Raw genomic sequence first — 18,327 nt, forward strand, 5'->3', positions numbered from 1 at the left:
AATTTTTTGCTTAAAAATTCAAGTAAAATTAAACAAAATAAAGTTAAATACCGATTGTTAACACAAATTTCATATTTTAAACACAAAAAATGCACAAAATATAAAAAAATTTCGATATAAATGACAATTAACTGGCAGTATTTTGTTTGCTGTCACAAATATCCTAGGGATATTTTTAAAACTGAAAGTTAGCCAACTTTTGTTTTATAAACTCGAGAGTTAAGAAAAATAAAGTGAACAAAATCAATTCTCAACTTTTGTTTTAACTCTCGAGTTAAAGTCAACTCTCAAGTTCGTCAACTTGAGAGTTTGCTAGAAGTTGAGCAATAGTGAACAAAATGGCCCTTAAATATCTATTGGAAATTTAAGATTTTGTTTAGTGTCGAGAAAAAATACAAAAAAAAAAAAAAAAAATGAAAGTTAAAAAAATTACATTTAGGTAAATTTATTTTTTTCAAAAACCTTTTAAAAAATTTTTTTCAAAAACTTCTTTTTAATTTTTTTTTTTACATTCGCCAGTTCACAATTATGTCTATAAATTTTGAATAAAATTGACTTATGCTTTGATGAAATTTATGAACTTTAAAAATATGTCAATTTTTGAAAAACGGCAAGGCTATATTTCCGTTCTCCGCATTTTTTGAGAAAAACTAAAAACGCAGTTTTGTTAGAATCAGTAAAAGTATTACGTACACTAAATTTAATCAAAATCGTTAGAGCCGTTTTTGAGAAATTTGCAATACCTCGAAAACGTTATATGGGAGATATGCGTTAAAACGGAGATATTACAAAAATAAAAAAAAAAACGGGTCTAGGGAATTACGTAAAAGTCATCTGTACCAAGTTTCAAGCAAATCCATCCATCCGTTTAGGCCCTAGCTCGATGTACAGATGGACGTACAGACGCACAGACCGACGGACGGCATGACGAAAACCACTTTTTTGATCTTCTCCATTATCGTAATGTTGGTTTTGATTAAAACCTCAATTTTTTTTTTCTACACGAAACCAATACTTGCCCTATAGAGCAAGTAAAAATTGTATACAAAACAATACAGGGTGTTTCAGGAGTTGGCTGGTGAAATAAAAAGTTTTAGTCAAGGTAATTAAAATGATTTTTACTTGTTCTTAGGGCAAGTATTGGTTTCTTTAAAAAAATCGAGGTTATAATCAATAAAAATATTACTATAAATAAAGTGTTTATCGTCATACCGTCCCACAGTCCGTCGTGTGTATGGAGGATGTGGACAAAAATCAGATTATAAAAAATGTTTGTTTCTTTGAATATAAGAAAACCCTTAGAAATACATATTTATGGTATATTTCATTAAAGTAATGATAAATTTTGCAAAAAAAAAATAATAAATATTTAAATAATATCGAATGAGAGCCAACTCTGCAGGCAAAATTCCTTAAAAAAAAGTCCAACTTCTTTAAATTCAATCTTAAGACTGTTTTTAAATTCCCCGATATTTTGGAACAAAAAATTTTGAAAGGCACATTAGCATCCACAGCCTTTTGTTTTACTTAAAACAAACTCATAAACCACCTTTATGTTTGAAAAATTTACAATTTAAGCCAATTTTTCGAAAAAGTCCTTGTTTTTTAGTACTGAAAATGAGTCTACAAAAATGTAAATATTTTGAAGATGAGCAAGTATGAGCAAGGTGAGCATGATAAGAAAGTAGAAATATAAAAGAACCTTGTGGCATGCAAGATTCTGCTACAGCTTGCTACAGTCTGATATAAATTTAGTTTTTGAGTCACAAAAAACAGACTTTTTTAGGTTAAATTTTTTAAATACTAATTTTACTTTACAAAAACAAACTGATATACACAACTGATCAACAGATATTCATATTTGATATTTAACAAAAAAAAGTCAAGAACATTTGTTTTCACTTAAAAAAAAAATGATAAACATCAATTTGAACCTAAGCTTGAATAATCAAAATATCATGAAAAACACCACTAATCTTTTTGAATCTTGTATTTAACAATGCTTGAAAACTGTGTTTTATTATTATCCAATAAACTCTTCATGTGAAGCACCGGTTTTTCATCATATAATGGACATGATTTTTTCCTTTTTGTCCACTGGCCAACGCACTGTGCGTCCGTCTATTCGAGCATCGCGTTGGTAGCTCAATACTATATTTGATGCTTCTTTACCGACTTCCAAAAAGGAGTAGGTATTCAATTCGCCTGTATTTTTTTTTTTTTTTATGTTTGTCACCTCATAACTTTGGACTGAGTGAACCAATTTTGATAATTCATTGGAAAGGTGGTGGCTGCAATGTGGTCCCATTTCAATTTCGTTCAGTTATAGCCATAGGAACTATTAGAAAATCCATAAAACCCAGTTTTGATCCATGGAAGTCGGTTTTGTTTTTTGATAAAAAAGATTATTGGCATTAAAAATCATAGAATTCTATTTTTTAAAAGAGAATATAATTTATAAATATAAGAGAATTTATGATATTTCGGTCCTGGATTTAGGTATTACCATGAAAATAAAAAGTCAAACAAATTGAAAACAAAGTCCAAAAAGTGCAAATTTGCAAAAAGTTCGACTTTTTTAGAAACAGTTAAGGAACTAAGTCCTAATTTATTTGTATGCGATTTGACAGATTTTTCATAATATTCTTTTGATAATTATGCATAGATAACAGTCTATTCCGATGTCCATTTTTGAAACATTATTTTTTGACACTTTTGTCATGTTTTAATATTTTATGGAATTCCATATAAAGAAAATTAAGAAGTTTTTTTGTATGGGGATATTTTTTTTAAAGTTGTCAGTAACATTAAAAAAAATATCCCCATACAAAAAAACTTCTTAATTTTCTTTGCCCTTTTCCTCAACAACCTACATGTTAAATGCAATAACTACGAAATACCAGCTTAAAATTTTATTAAGTTTCCAAATAGTTCAGAAACAGATGCCTTTCTTTTTTTTTTTTTCAAAACAAAAAATGTCAAAATTTTTCAAAAGAATTTAAATTGTTATTCCTATTTCAGCTATTTGTTGCAACCTGAAAAGATTGCCTTTTAATAGCCTCTTATCATTAGAGCCCAAATGAGATAATTACGCAAATAATCTCATTTCGAATGTCAAATTCTATAGAAAAAAAAAAAATTGAATTTGAAATATGAACTGACCTCATTTGCCAAATTATCTTATTTGGGCTCTAATGAAAACAGGCTATAACATTTGCAGACAAAATTTTTAATTTGCACCTTGCGCAGCTTTCTTATATTTTTTTGTCTACGATATTGGCCGGGGTTGAAATTTGTCGCCCAATTTCGTGGGTGTTGAAATCTTTACTGCATTTCAGGAATAATCCTGTGTCAGCAAGAAAGTATTTTTCATCGGAATTCATTTTTATAAAATAAAGTATCAGCATCAAAAATATGTTTTTTTTTTTTTACTTTTGACGTAATTCATTTGGTTTTTCTGAAAATTTTGTAATTTTGTACCATTCGCATTTCAATTTATTTAAAAAAATTCAATATCCGACAACTGTTAATTTTTTTAAAGTGTATTTGTGCCTTAACTTCTTGCTCCTGAATATTTTTTCGAGTTTTTTTTTTCAAGTTCACCCAAGTGAAAAAAAAACATAACCTTGTCCATTAACACTTTCTACACTTTTTTGCACTTCATATAAATCATCCGCTAAAAAAAACCTTTCACATTTAAATTTGAAAACAAAAAAATTATTCAAAAGTATAATTGTCATCAGTTCTAAATGCTACCAACTTTTCACTTCACTTTATGCATAATTTAGAACCACAATGCCACTTCCATTTGCATATAATAAAAAATTAAATCATAAAGCCGTGTGTCTCTCTCAAATGTACAAAATAATTCACCTCATAAGCAGCCTTTGAATAACTTAATTAGCTACCAGGAGAGCTCTTCATTCCCACTCTTTTATCATAAAACCGTAAAGTTTTCATTAACCTATTATTACATTAATGTCATTAATACATTAATATGCGTTTATAGTTGTGTTTATAATTACTCAAAAAAAAAAAAAAAAAAAAAATCATTTTTGCAAGTGCACTGTGGCGTATGAGTAACAAAAAAAAACTAAAAAAAACTCTTTGTATAATTTCTCTGTAAATCCGCGTCCCTGTTTGTTAAATGAATGATATTATCTTGGGTGCAGAAACAGAAATAGAAAATGAAATAAAAAGACAAAAAAAAAAAAACTAACTCATCCTCGTACATTCTTCGTCAGTCTCCCACGTCCCATAGATGGCGTATGTTTCCCACAGAGAGTTGGTAGATGACGAAATATAAAACTATAACTGTGTCAAATGATTTTCTTCCTCTTTCATGGGATTTTTTTTTGTTTGCTTCTTCCTTTTTCATCAATGTATATTATTTATTTAAACAGGACCACCATGTGTCTGTGTCCTTCAAGCTTATCCCCCCGTTAAGCTATGGGGTGGTTTTCGTCTATTTTTTTTGTCTATTTTTTGTTGTTTGCTTCTTGAATTTTAGCTTTTCGTTGTCATCTCTACTAGACACATTATTTCACTAGCTTTGCGCTTCTTTAACCATCGTCATTTTATTTTCGTCCTTTTGCAAATGTTTGGGTTCCAGTCAGTCAGCAGAGTGTATAGAGAACATATTCTGAACTCATTTGCTTTGTGTGCTGGTTTTAATGCTGTCGAGTTTATTTTTAGAATCTATGGTGATTTTTGTTCCTTCTCGCTGTGTATATTTTCGTCCTTCACGCTCGCTATGACAAGATAGCGATTGATATTATACAATTTGTCGAAAGAAAATATCTAAGATAAGGACAATTTATTTTTGTTTTTTTTATTCATTTTTTTTTTTTTGTTTCTAACCAATTTGGTGGGCAGGGAGGAATATGCCAGTGTATTACATAATCCTGTATGATTATGGTTTTTTTCCTTCACAGGAAGGTAGGTAGATTTACCTTTAGGGATACAACACATTTCTACATATATACACCAAAACCTTCCAAAATGAAGCTTGATAAATTGAAATTTGATTGGCGTTTTGGGAACTTGGTGTTGTTTTGTGGTTTTTCTTTGGGGTTTTTTGATTAAACAGGAATCTATATTAACAAACATGTTTATTATGTACAATTGGACGGCAAATTATTTTTTTCTCTTTCCTTTGGGGGTAAAACCCTGGGAAATATGTTCAATTAAAATTGTACAGGTGTGAGGTAATAAATTCTTCGGAATGGAATTTATTTTTGCTTTTGGTATCCCTGGGTGACAGATGGCAGACAAATTGAATTTTGCATTATTAAATTCTTTTTTTTTTTTAATGAAAAATTGAATTTCTTTATTTTTTCTGCTAGATTTGAATGCTTATTCGTGTGCACATGTTTGAACTTTTGAATTAAGATAGATGATTTTTAAATTAAATTTCTTGTTTATTTTCTTCAGTTCAAGCTTTTTTCTTTTTATTGGAGCATTATGGCTACTTACCTATGGCTTTATGCATTTATTCCAAAGTGGTCAGATTCAGATCAGATTTTTCGTTTCTTTTTAGTTTTTTTTAGAAAATAGGTCGCGCCTTTTTGCTTTTGTGACAAATTTGTTTAGCTTTAGTTTTTATATACCTAATGCTTGTTTAGAATTTTAAAGCTTATAATATTTAAAAATTCATAAAACAATAATTTTAATTATATTTTATAATACATTTATTCTTATTTATTCTTGAAAAGAAAAGTAAAAACAAAAAAAAAAAAAAAAAATCAAACAAAAAACATCTTTTGTGTTGGATTCCAAACGAATGTGATTTAATTTTTTGTGTTTCAAAGAATTTTTTGGAGAATAAAACTAAAATTCTAAGACTCGTTTTTAAAATAAAATAAATGCACTACTGGTTACCTCGTACTTGAGCTTACGGTAAAAGTATACATAAACCTTAAAAAAATTAAGAAAAATTATAATTTAAGTTTTTATTATTACTTGAACAACGTCAACGTCTTAAATGCTTTTGAGCACGAAATAAAGTATAGCAATTGATTTCTTGTATAAAAATGAATTTTTAGACATTTTTATTACATACAAATTTTCTAATATTTAAAAAAAAAAAAAAAAAAATTGGTAGGTATGCTTACCTTTTTTCACAGTATTTATTTAAAAAAAAAATAATAAAAATTCTATAAAAAAAAACATTTTTTTTTTCTTTTTGAAAACTTTGTAAAATATCACGGTTACTTAGACTGGGTCACACGAACTTGCTCTTAGAGTTGAAATTGTTTGAATTTTTAGGACTTTTTTTTATCGAAATTTCGTAAACTTATATGTAATTATTAAACCTATAAAAAATTAAAAAAAAAAAAAAAATTACATGAAAATCGTTTTTCAAAGGAATAAAACAACATCTTAAATCGAATTGCATTTTTAGAAGAAAAATTTCAAAAGCGTTACAGCCGTTTAAATAAAAATATTTTTTTATAAATAATTTTTTGGTAAAAAAGTTTTAAAATAAAATTGGTATGCCATTTTGTAAGAAGCACTAATCAACATCTAAATTTCAAAAAAAATTTTAAATTTCCCGTTTTCCAAAATTTGATTTTTAAAAAACAAAATTTTTAAATTAAAAAAAATTTTATTTTTGGCTTACCTACAATTAAAAAAATGTAAATACTTTTTTATAAAAAGTTTCTTTCAAATCGAATGAGTAGTTCAGAGAAATTGGAATAAAAAAAAAAAAAACGGTTCTATGGCAGGTACCGTTAATAATGATTTTCAAAAATTTTGTTCACTAAAAGTTAGAACTTGTCTTAAAATTTACATTATAAATTTAAAAAAAAAAATTGTTGGAGCCATTTTCGAGCAAATTCAACTTTACTAATATCGATATATGACAGTTACCGTTATTTTTGGTCAAAAAAAAAAATAATTCCAAAAATCCCTCTGGAGAGCCACCAATAAACGCTACATACCAAGTTTGATATTAATCGGTCCATCCGTTTAGGCTGTAGCTTCGTATACAGACAGAAAGACTGACTGACAGACAGACGTTCTCTATCATCGTAATGTCATGGAAAAATTTCATCTCAACTTTTTTTTCTGTACGAATGCATAACTTGATAATATAGTACCTATATCGCAAGTAATGGTTTTTTATAGTGACTATATCGCAAGCAAAAATTATTAAAATCGACTGAGTCATTTACAAGAATTCAGAAATTTTACAATTTTTTTAGAATTTCAGAACTTAAGTTTTGCGATGGTTACGTTGATATCATTTGAGTCACTTATAATCGGAATATTTCTTTTCCTAGTTTTTAAATTTAATTTTAATTTCCTCATTTTGGTAAAAAAAATTGCGATTCATTCCGTCCTTGAATCTTTTTTTTTTAACAATTCTTTTCCTCTTCTTTATCACCTTTTATAAAGGTGGCGAAACATTCTAGTTTTCTTTTGAAATCACCAATAATATGGTTCTGTTGGTTGTTTTTCGGTCAGTTGATTTTCTAAAAAAAAAAAGAATGGCATAAAAACGTAAGAGAATCTTCATCAAATTCACTAAAAACTTCGATTCAATAAATGAAATGACATTTTTTTTCAAGAAATTATTCACAAATACTTCGCAAGGATCTGCGAAAAATCAACAACACTTCCCAGATTATGATTTTCATAAGAAACCCCCGCAATCTTTAAAGCTAATTTCTCATGAGAGTTATATTCGACGAATATAACGTATGTCTCTTTTATTTTTTTCTTCTTAAAATTCGTGTCTGTTTTTGTCAATAAACCTCATTTATTTGTATTCCCTAAATGGCAAAAAATTTGATGAAACACCTTGTAATGAGATATTAAGTTATTTAAATGACATAAGCTCCACATTATACAACCCTTAATGGTATCATTAGCACTCATCAATTATTTGTGTAACATTTCATGTTTCGTGTGTGACATGACGTGTGGAATATTTAAATAGATTGATACTATTTTAAAATGAAAAATAATAATACAAAAAAAAAACACTTCATCCCTAACAACAAAATGGTATTGTGTGGTTTGAAAATAATAATAATGATACTCCTTCCTTCCCCCACTTGTAAAATTATGACTACAATTTTATTAAAAAGAACAAAAAATAACAAATTTAAAATGCTACTATACATTTCCATGTCAGCTACCCGTCATTTTTCCATTCAATAAGGACACGACAACAATATGACAATGAAACCGTGACACGATGCAATCATCATCATCATCATCATCATCTTCATGATGTGAAAATGACAACATGGCCCAGGACACACAAACACTCTATCTATATACCAAAACCTACCTATTCCTATCTACATGAAACATGGTTGATGGTGCCATATTGGCAATCGAATTCGTTAGAGGAATAGAAATATAGGACGAACAACGTATTTTTGTGAGAATGTACTATCTTGTATTATTTTAAAAAGGAACATCACACACCATCGAATGTCAATTGTCTTACAAACAAAGCGAAGTGTTCTCTTTTTGTTCTTTATATTGTGATTGTGATGAAAAAAAGGACACTTCATCATATCACATCCTTAATAAGTTTCTGTTTTGCTGACTTTCAACCATGCCACTTACTCTATCAACTAACATACCAATGCCACTGTCTCTCTGGGTGATGGTGACGTTGTCAGTGTGGTGTCGGTGATGGTGTGTCGAGTCGTCTTCTTTTTGCCACTTAACTAACATTGACAAGGACGACGACAATGTTCCAGTATGCATCCCATGTTCATGTTCCGCGCAAAACAAAAGAAGGTTTATATAAAGTTCTGTCTTAGTGCCAGGATACTTTATAGAAAATGAAAAAAAAAAAAAAAAAAAAAACAGAAAAGAGGATAGAAATATCGTGGGATTGTGGCGCACACAAAAGTGTCTATAAATTTCAATTATTATTATCATTGGTTTCGTAGAAACCATCAAAGAGAAAGGCGGTGGCGGGAATAAAGGACTCAAACAGCCTTATAAACATTTTACATGCATAAACTTTAGGAAAAACTTTGGAAAAACTGGAGGAAATTTTTAACCAGAATATTCTTGCCATTGATCATAAAAAAAAAAAAAACAATAGAAGTTTGTGTCATGCTAGTATGTGGTTGAAGTTAACATTTTGTAATTTTAAGTCGACATGTTTTGTCCTTTTTCACAAAAGAACTAAATTAACTTAATAAACTTTTCGTGGCTTTTTCAAAATAGATTACAAAATTTGTTCACATATGAAAATGAATACAAAAATTAAAATTAAATTTGTAGGGAGCGTATCGGAATCCCGCTTTTTAAAATCCCGTTTTTCGAAAATCACGAAAAAAAATGTTTAAAATCCCGTCTTCTGAAATCCCGCTTACTTAAAATCCCGATCAATTATAATCCCGCATTTTAAAATCCAGTAAAATCCCGTTTTTTACAAAATACATGCTAAATGCATTAATAAAAAAAAATCATGACAAATAGACAAAAAATTAGTAAAACTGATTTTTTTCGTCGTAAACCCCTGTACCTACAACATATTCAGCCCTATTGTGAGTTTCATGTGGAATGGTTTCCGCCCGGAATATTTTTGTTCGCCCGGAATTTTAAAAGCTATCATGAGTTTCACCTGAAGGCTAAACAAGTTTCTTGTTCGGCACCAAAATTTTAGTGAGAGAAGAGCTGTCAAATACCTCGCAAATTACCTGAAAAAAAGTTGAAAAAACAAGGAGATGTCCGAACGTGAACAACTTTTCGCCCGGAACTCAAAATAGGGGAAAAGTGAAATTCAATTTTTCCGGGCTGATTATGAAAACGGTATTTCTGTTATAAAAACATAAAATGATTAAAACCTTAAATTGAGTTCACAAGTAAAAGAAATTTCATTTGATTAAATATGAAAATTGTTAAACTGCATCCAAATAAAAGTTGAAATATAGTTAAATGAAATTTCTTTTGATTGTGTAGTGTGTACTTAATTTAAAGTGTTGTGATAATTTAATGTTATTATAAATCTATGGGATTATAACGATATTATTATTCTTCTGAAAGCTTAGAGTAAATATTAGTTTGTTAATTGATTTCTTTTTTTTTATATTACATTCCTTACTTATTTATATTTTTGTATATATTATATTTTTTGTTTAAGGTTATAATTAAATGCGTATTTAAAAATCTCCCATTTTTAATTTTAATCCATGTTTTAATATTTTACTATCTCGATTTTGCAATCAAAACTAGTTGTTTTATTTTAAAAAATCGTATGATTTTTTAAAATTAAACAACTAGTTTTGATTGCAAAATCGGGATAGTAAAAAACGGTATTATAAGAATCGGGATTATAAGAAACGGGATTACAAAAAACGTGATTTTAAAAAGCGGGATTATGAAAAAACGGGATTTTAAAAGCGGGATTTAAAAAAACGGGAATATAAAAAGCGGGATATCGAACCCAACCCAAATTTGTATATAACTGACATTATTTTTACGCAATTTCTTGCTCGGTATTTAAAGTTATACAAACATACTTCAACTTTTTCAACACTTTATGTGTTATTCTTTTTGTGATGTTCTGCGAACAATTTCGAAATATACATGAGTCACTTCGCATTTATTGTTAATTGCAAAGTCAAAAGGGTATGTATATGTATGTATGTTCATTTAAAAACATGTTCCTTATCCGCTGGTTATAGGCTTTATTAGGTCTCATAATTGAATGTGCCAACCTCTTAATTGAAAAACTAATAAAAAGAAATTATAAATAATACAAATAAAAATAAGTTTTTTTAATGCTGAATTGTTCGATTGGTGTTTGAGGATCACTTTATTACAGGAAGTGTATGTATAGATACCTACCTCCTATTTTTTCAAGAACTACAGGTATCTTTTTTGGACGATATTTGCCAGCTACAAAATGAAAAATCGTTTTTGTGCTAGAATTACATTCTTTGTAGGAAAATAGGAAACTTAGAAGGATTTCAAATATGGATTTCGGAATTCATTCAACAACTAAAACATTCGATGAGTAAATGTTTGAAAGTTTATTTAGTTGCGGAGTACCTGCTTTTGCTGACACTTGGCCGTCCGAGTATAGCCTATTGCTATAACCAAAGGACAAGTAAGAAACTTCCGACTAGTTGCCAGCAGTTCCATCATTTAATCTTAAAAGGCCCAAAAAAACCTCATTCAGGGTTTGATCAACCTTTTTGAAAAAAGTGCAACAATATTCCAATTTTAGATCATACAAAAAAAGTGACCACCAACATATTTTGAGCAAAAGTTTTTGCTTTTATTCTGCTTAGCTGGCCGTTTGTTATGAATTTTTTTTTAAATAAAGTCAAATTAAAACTAAAGTACCCATAAATAAATTTAAAAAAAATCAATGCTCTAAATGTAACAGGCATGTTTATTATTTTAACAAAATTATGATACAATGGACGTTCACACACGGAATTGAATATTGAACAAATCCAATGTCTCCCTTAAATTTTCCTGAAACTACAACAATCGATAACAATCAATTGTTGATTTTGTTTTTAACATTTGATAAAATTCTATTGAAAAGCTTAGTAACCTTGTTATATCAATCCCAAAGTAAAATGTTAAAACTCTACAAAACTTGTGACTCGTAATTTATACAATTCAATTCCAAGAATTAAATGAAAACAAGTTCGGCACTATAAGTATAAATAACTTATCTGACATGGCATCCCAAAAATATATCCTTGGATGCATTTCAATTCATGTTGTGTGTTTGTGTGTAGAAGACAAAAAAAAATTTTTTAAGTTTCAATTTTGCATAAATTTCTATGGAATATGAAAAGTTTAAAAATATACAAAGTTTTTGATGTTATTTTAGTTTTTCATTATCTGATACACTGGTTTCGGGTTAAGAATGAAATAGAAATAAGCTTGATGGAAAAAGTTGTACAAAAATTCATACATTTTTTTTTTATATACACTGCGCGTCACTTGAATAGAAACAACATTTTTTCTTTAGAAAATAGCGATTGGCGCTTTGGTGAGGTAACTTAGTAGATTTTTGGTTTTGCATTTTCAAAGAGGAACTTTTAACAAACATCGTTGTAAAAACAAAAAACCCAAAACAGAAACCGTATTTCTACTAGTTGCGTTTTTTCGCATAACTTCACAAAAAAACAGAAACAAGCTCTTAAATTAGATAAAAATGATGAAAAATCATGGACAACATTAATTTTAGTAAAGCAGTATTAAACTTTGACATTATTTGCACATTATATCCAATTGTGGGCTACGAGCTACCATTAGGCACCACAGAAAATGCATAAATAGAATTTAATATTGAAAATGCACTTGTACTGTACACAATCGTGGACCTAATTGGAGAAAGTGATAAAAGTGTTTGGTAACTTCTTACAAATTAAGAAAATGACATTTTCTACAATTTAAGGATTGAATAAGTGAAATAAACTTTTGTTTTCGTATGGAATGCATCTGTTTTGTTTCTTTTGCGTTGTTTTTTCTGGAACTATCCTTGTGCAATCTCTTTGTTTTTCCACGTTCCTGAACTTCCCAAGAGCTTCTTCCATTATTTCTTTGTAAAAGTTTGCATCTTTTTTCGAAGCGTGAAGCTTCAATTTTGCTATTGTACATCATAAAAACAAAGCGTATTACTATAACATTTTAGTGCCCTTTGGTGGCTATGCGATAAAAGTTATTCTTTCATAAACCAATAAAATAGGACTAATATTAAAAACTCAGATGAGTTGGTATGTTTTCCTTTGAAAACCACTCTTTACCTCACTTCTTTTCAGTTCGAATGCAACTATAAAACAGTTAACTTTTTTGTAATCTTAGTAGAACTTAAAATGTTGTTATTTTGCATTTTGAGGCTTTTTTAATGTTGTGCACCTTTTATAACTTCCATGATGGAACAAACCAACACATTATCATCGCACTAACACCACGTTTTTGACCGATTTTAGCGGCAAAGTGAAGGAAATTGCAGCTAGTTTTTAAATTATTTTTTCTCTGATCTTGATTTGGGTCTCGCCTGTCTTTTTTTTTTTTTTATTCAATCACTAGTTTACGATATTTTAAAAATATTCTCATCCAAATTTGGCAAATTTTCCAATATCTTTCGCGATTTTGCATAGTGCAAGTGCATTTCCAATGTTGCCTGCTATTTATACATTTTCTGATGTGGTGCCTATATGGTAGCTCGTAGCCCATAATTGGTTATAATGTGCGAATAATGTCAAAGTTTAATATTGCTTTACTAAAATTAGTTTTGTCCATGATTTTTCATCATCTTTATCTAATTTAAGAGCTTGTTTCTATTCAAGTGACGCAAAAAAACACTGTTTTTTGTGAAGTAATGCGAAAAAACGCATCTAGTAGCCATACGGTTTCTGTTTTGGGTTTTTTGTTTTTACAACATTGTTCGTTAAAAGTTCCTCTTTGAAAATGCAAAACCAAAAATCTACTAAGTTACCTTCTAAAGAAAGAATGTTGTTTCTATTCAAGTGACGCGCAGTGTATAGTCATAATTTTGAAAAAAGATATTAAAAAATGTTAATCCAGAAAGTGTTTTATTTTTTGGCTTAGAAGGAGTAGTAGGAGTATATTATAGCTCCATAAAAAAAATATTTTCTCAATTGTCTGACTTTTTTTGGTGGTCATGGGCAGTGCATGTTACTTATACTGAAAAAAAAAAACATTTTTTAAACATTGATTTTCATAGCTTGGGTTAGAAAATCTTAATAACGCCGAATTTTAAAATTCAACCTCATATCAATTTACGAAAGTGAAATAAAACCTAGTTCGGACGTTATGAAAATTTTTAGTGTGCAACACTATTTTTGGTTGAGTCGTTTTAAGAAAGAAAACAATCTTACTCTATAATATATCGATTTCGCGGCATTCCACAGGGTAGCCATTTAGGTCATATCATTTTTATTTTGTTTATTAATGACATTCAATATGTGTTAAAATACTCTAAATGTCTTATCTATGCTAATGTTGTAACAGTTTTCAAAACTGTTTCAAATATTCGTGATCGCGAAGAATTACAATGTGACCTTATTTCGTTTTTTGACTGGTGTACCTACTCATAACCGTTTGTTTATTAACGTCGACAAATGTAAAACAAGGCATGTATTTTACAAGAAACCGTCCTTCTACTTCTAGATCAGTGCATTTATAATTTGACCCAGCAGTTTGTACCACCCCCAAATTTTTTTTGCTCATTCCATAGAACATTGGCTGAATATCATTACCCTGATTTTTCGCACTCACGAAATTCACCTTTCGGCCGCCATCTTGGATTTTAGTTTTTGTTAAATATCTCGATTTATATTTATCCTACATAAAAGTTGTGTATACAAGAAACGTAGGCAATTAAATTTCGCGTCTTTTATGTTCAGAACACTTTTTCGATATTCTGAGATAAGATTATCACAACAAAAACATTACTGTTAAAAAAAGAGCCAAGTTATCCTATGTTGAAATTATGCTGGCACAAAAAGTACTGAGATGTAAAAGTGTATAAAGTTCTAAAGTTTGGGTTCAAATTCGTATCAATAAAATTTTGATTGTTCTCTTGACAATTTTTCTTAACCATCGATTTTTAAAGTTATTTCAAAAATTGCCAAGTAAACAATCAAAATTTTATTGATACGAATTTGAACCCAAACTTTAGAACTTGGTACACTTTTACATCTCAGTACTTTTTGTGCCAGCATAATTTCAACATAGGATAACTTGGCTCTTTTTTTAACAGTAATGTTTTTGTTGTGATTTCACTACTTTTTGCAAGGTATGGCTGTAGAATATAAAATCTCTTTATTTGATGAAAATTCAGTGAAAATGGGTGGTTGCAGCGCCCCTGCCTGAAATTCTCAAACTTTAAATTTTTTCCTTTGTGTAAACTACCAGCACCACCATTCTACCAAATTTCAAGATTCTTCGAAATACAGAAGTGCTCTACAATAATTTATGAAAATTCAGCGGAAATGGGCGGATGCCACACCCCCTGAATTGAAAATCTCAAATTTTCCTTTGTATACACCACAAGTCCTATCACCGTGTAAAATTTCAAGTTTCTACGATATCGGGAAGTTCTCCATAATTTTGATGATCTGTCAGTGAGTCAGTTACGGTTTTTGCGATTTTTGAAGCCCTATATCTCAGAAACTACTCATCGTAGGAGGCTGAAATTTTGTGAGGTGTTTGGTTTTGACGAGTTCAACAAATGTAGTGAGCATCTTGAAATGAAATTTCTAGCATCTTTGGTGTAGAAGTTAGAGGGGGGTCGAAAATGGCCTGAGTTGTTTCCTGTAAATAAGGGTGTAGTGCCAAAGTTGCTAGAGAACTTGGCTGGGCACTACCGTGCCCCTTGATTCACCTTAAAATTCTCTACAACTCTGCTGTACATTTTTTTTCTATGGCTAAAAATATAAAAAAGTTATTAATACTTTTTTTTGTTAAAAATGCTCTTTTTTGTTTGTGTTTTTATCTTTAATTTTTTCTTCATTTTTTTTTTACCAAATCTTGAATTTTAAATGATTAGTGAGTATTTTATAGCTTTATGTTACAAAAGAAAATTCAGGACCTGCAATTTTTTTATATTTAAGTCTCTTCATTTCATAAAAAAGGGGTATTTTTTAACAAAAAAAGTATTAATAACTTTTGTATTTATAGCGATAGAAAAAAAAGTTGTATAGCAGAGTTGAAGAGAACTTTAAGGCGAATAATCTTTTCCGATACGTTTTTTCATAATTTTGATAAAAAGTTCTCAAATTTTTAAAATTGTCATTTTTTTCGGTTTTTTTTTTTACTATTTTGGCTTGTAACTTTTTTAATATTCAGAATATCGAAAAAGTGTTCTTAACATAAAAGACTACGTTTCTTGTATACACAACTTTTATGTAGAATAAATAAAAATCGAGATATTCAACAAAAACTAAAATACAAGATGGTGGCCGAAAGGTGAATTTCGCAGCCAATGCTCTATCGAATGAGAAAAAAAAAATTGGGGGTGGTACAAACTGCTGGGTCGCCCATATATGAACATCATAAATGCACTGGACTATTCCTTCAATTTATCAATATCTAGTGAAAATGACGTTTCTGTTCTTGGTGTCACTTGAACTTGAATTCATTCAACATATAAACTAACAAAGCAAATTCAATTCTAGGGTGGATAATTTTTGTTTCTTCTTAAATTTGTTGACCTTGAAAAAGTGGAAATTCAACAAGTTAGCGGATTAAAATTTCAGTAAAGCTATATATTTTCAAGATCAATCGGCAATCGATATTGTCCCTTCACTAAATCGTTAAGCTGCCTTTGGAATTCACTCTAGGCTCAAAGATAAAGACTTGATATAAAAATCAGTTTACAAATATAAAAATAAAAACAAATCACTTTTTTTTTCATTCTATAAAGAGTCTTGAGTTTCTTAAACAAGAATATATAAAATCTAACATGTATGTTTGTTTGTATCTTGAAAGCAAATAAAAACAACCTTCTTTGCTTTTCTTTTTTTATTGAGAGAAACAAGTCATGTTTATCTATACATACCTTCCCAACCATTTAGAAGAGGAGTCTTCTATTCCTTCTATAACAAGTCTACCATTCCCAACAAAAATTCCAGGCAAGAGATGATTTATAAATATGTAAATCTCTTTTTGCATACGCAATATATTTGCTATGTCACAACAGAGGGTTTGTTTTTATTTTGAGTTAAGCAAAAAAAAAAAAGGAAATGATTTTTGACGCATATCAAAATCATCCGGATTTTTTGTCTAACATGTCTCTCCTCTGGAAAAGGATGTGAATTGGATATACCTTAAATGAAATGACAAAAACATCCATCGAGACAAAAAGAAAACATTGAATTACTCGCCTTTGCTTGGCTGACATGGTTGATGGGTGTAAAAGAGTTGAGTTGTCAACTTAAATCCATTCTAATAACCTTTGCGATAAGAACTTCAACACTGACATAATGAGGGTCAATGTTAATCTTTCAAAAAAATCAACAAAATTAAAACCATATTTTTTTGCTTTATGAAGTTTTTTTTTATGAACAAGAGTCCTTCAGAAGGATAGTATCCTTGAAAACCCTTTTTTTTTATTTCTGAAAAACACTTGAAAACCACTTTTGAGCTCTTGAAGCTTAACCCTTGTTAAGATTTTATAATTAAACTAAGTTAAATCAATCGTTGCAATAAATCCCTTAAGGATATTCCAGTGAAATGAATATTTAACACATCCAAACGATGTTTTGGTTCAACCAATCGTAATCCAAACAAATGATTAATTAGGATATATTCACAGAGAAAACACCAATAAGGAATTATGAAGCTCAAATGTTCAATATATACCAAAGTCTATAGGTATATCATCTACATTTCATATTGGTTTTTGGCTCATACAAACGATCAAATTGAAAGGACCTTCATCATGAAGCATAACGAAGAGCTAGCTCTTGAGCTCTCAAAACCACATTACCCCCCTCTTTATGTCCCCACTTAAGACTATAATTCTTCGAAGATTGAATGACTTCCCAATCAAACAGAAGAGAAGTTTTTAGTAAATATTTGCGTGATTGCACAGCACTCAACAAATCAGCTTAAATTTATGAATGAAATGGGGAACTTGAGCAAAAGACCAGACGCAGCCAGTCCAACCAAAAACATCAAAATCCTTGTAGACACCACACAGAACTCAAATAACGCTTCAATTGACATTTATTGCTTCTTTTTACCCTCTAATATGGTATAGAATTGAAATGGTTGCGAACGAAATTAGAAAACATAAAAAAAAACATGTTTTCTTATTTTTTTTTATTGCGAAAATGCGAGCAATGAAATTATAAGAGTTGTTCAAAGAGATTTGATTATTTGGGAAATAAATTTTTTTGGTTCTTAAGAGGAAATTAAGGAAAAATAAAATGAAAGTTCGTAGAATTCTTAAATCAGTGTGAATTATACATGGTGGCAACCCACGCAGCTCTTAAATGTCAAGTTGATTAACGAACAATTATATTTAAGGCGATTAAATTGACGCTTTGCCTAATTGCTATACATTTATTGTATGTTATCTCTTTGATGATTACATTAATCACAAGAAAATGCAAATAGAAGTTTAAGGTCATAAGACATTTTAAGAATTCAGTCACAAAAACAGTGTTTAATAAATTATAATTTTTTTTCAAAAGCGAATATGTTACTTAAATAATATTTCTATTTTTTATTTCTTATTTTCATTTGGGATATGTATGTATTAATAGGCACCAAGACCTTAGGACTCATTATTTTTGAAATCACTGAATGGTCAACATTTTCATAATGTGTTTTCATATTTTTGTTTTGCGA

At 29.3% G+C, this 18,327-nt stretch overlaps 1 protein-coding gene across 1 annotated transcript in view; it reads left to right on the forward strand.

The window, feature by feature from the left end:
* Positions 1-18,327, forward strand: part of LOC129913467 (cGMP-specific 3',5'-cyclic phosphodiesterase) — a 184,674-nt gene that overhangs the window by 2,181 nt on the left and 164,166 nt on the right. The window lies entirely within an intron of this gene.

This window comes from Episyrphus balteatus, chromosome 3 (assembly GCF_945859705.1).
Source record: "Episyrphus balteatus chromosome 3, idEpiBalt1.1, whole genome shotgun sequence".
In the NCBI taxonomy this organism is placed as follows: domain Eukaryota; kingdom Metazoa; phylum Arthropoda; class Insecta; order Diptera; family Syrphidae; genus Episyrphus; species Episyrphus balteatus.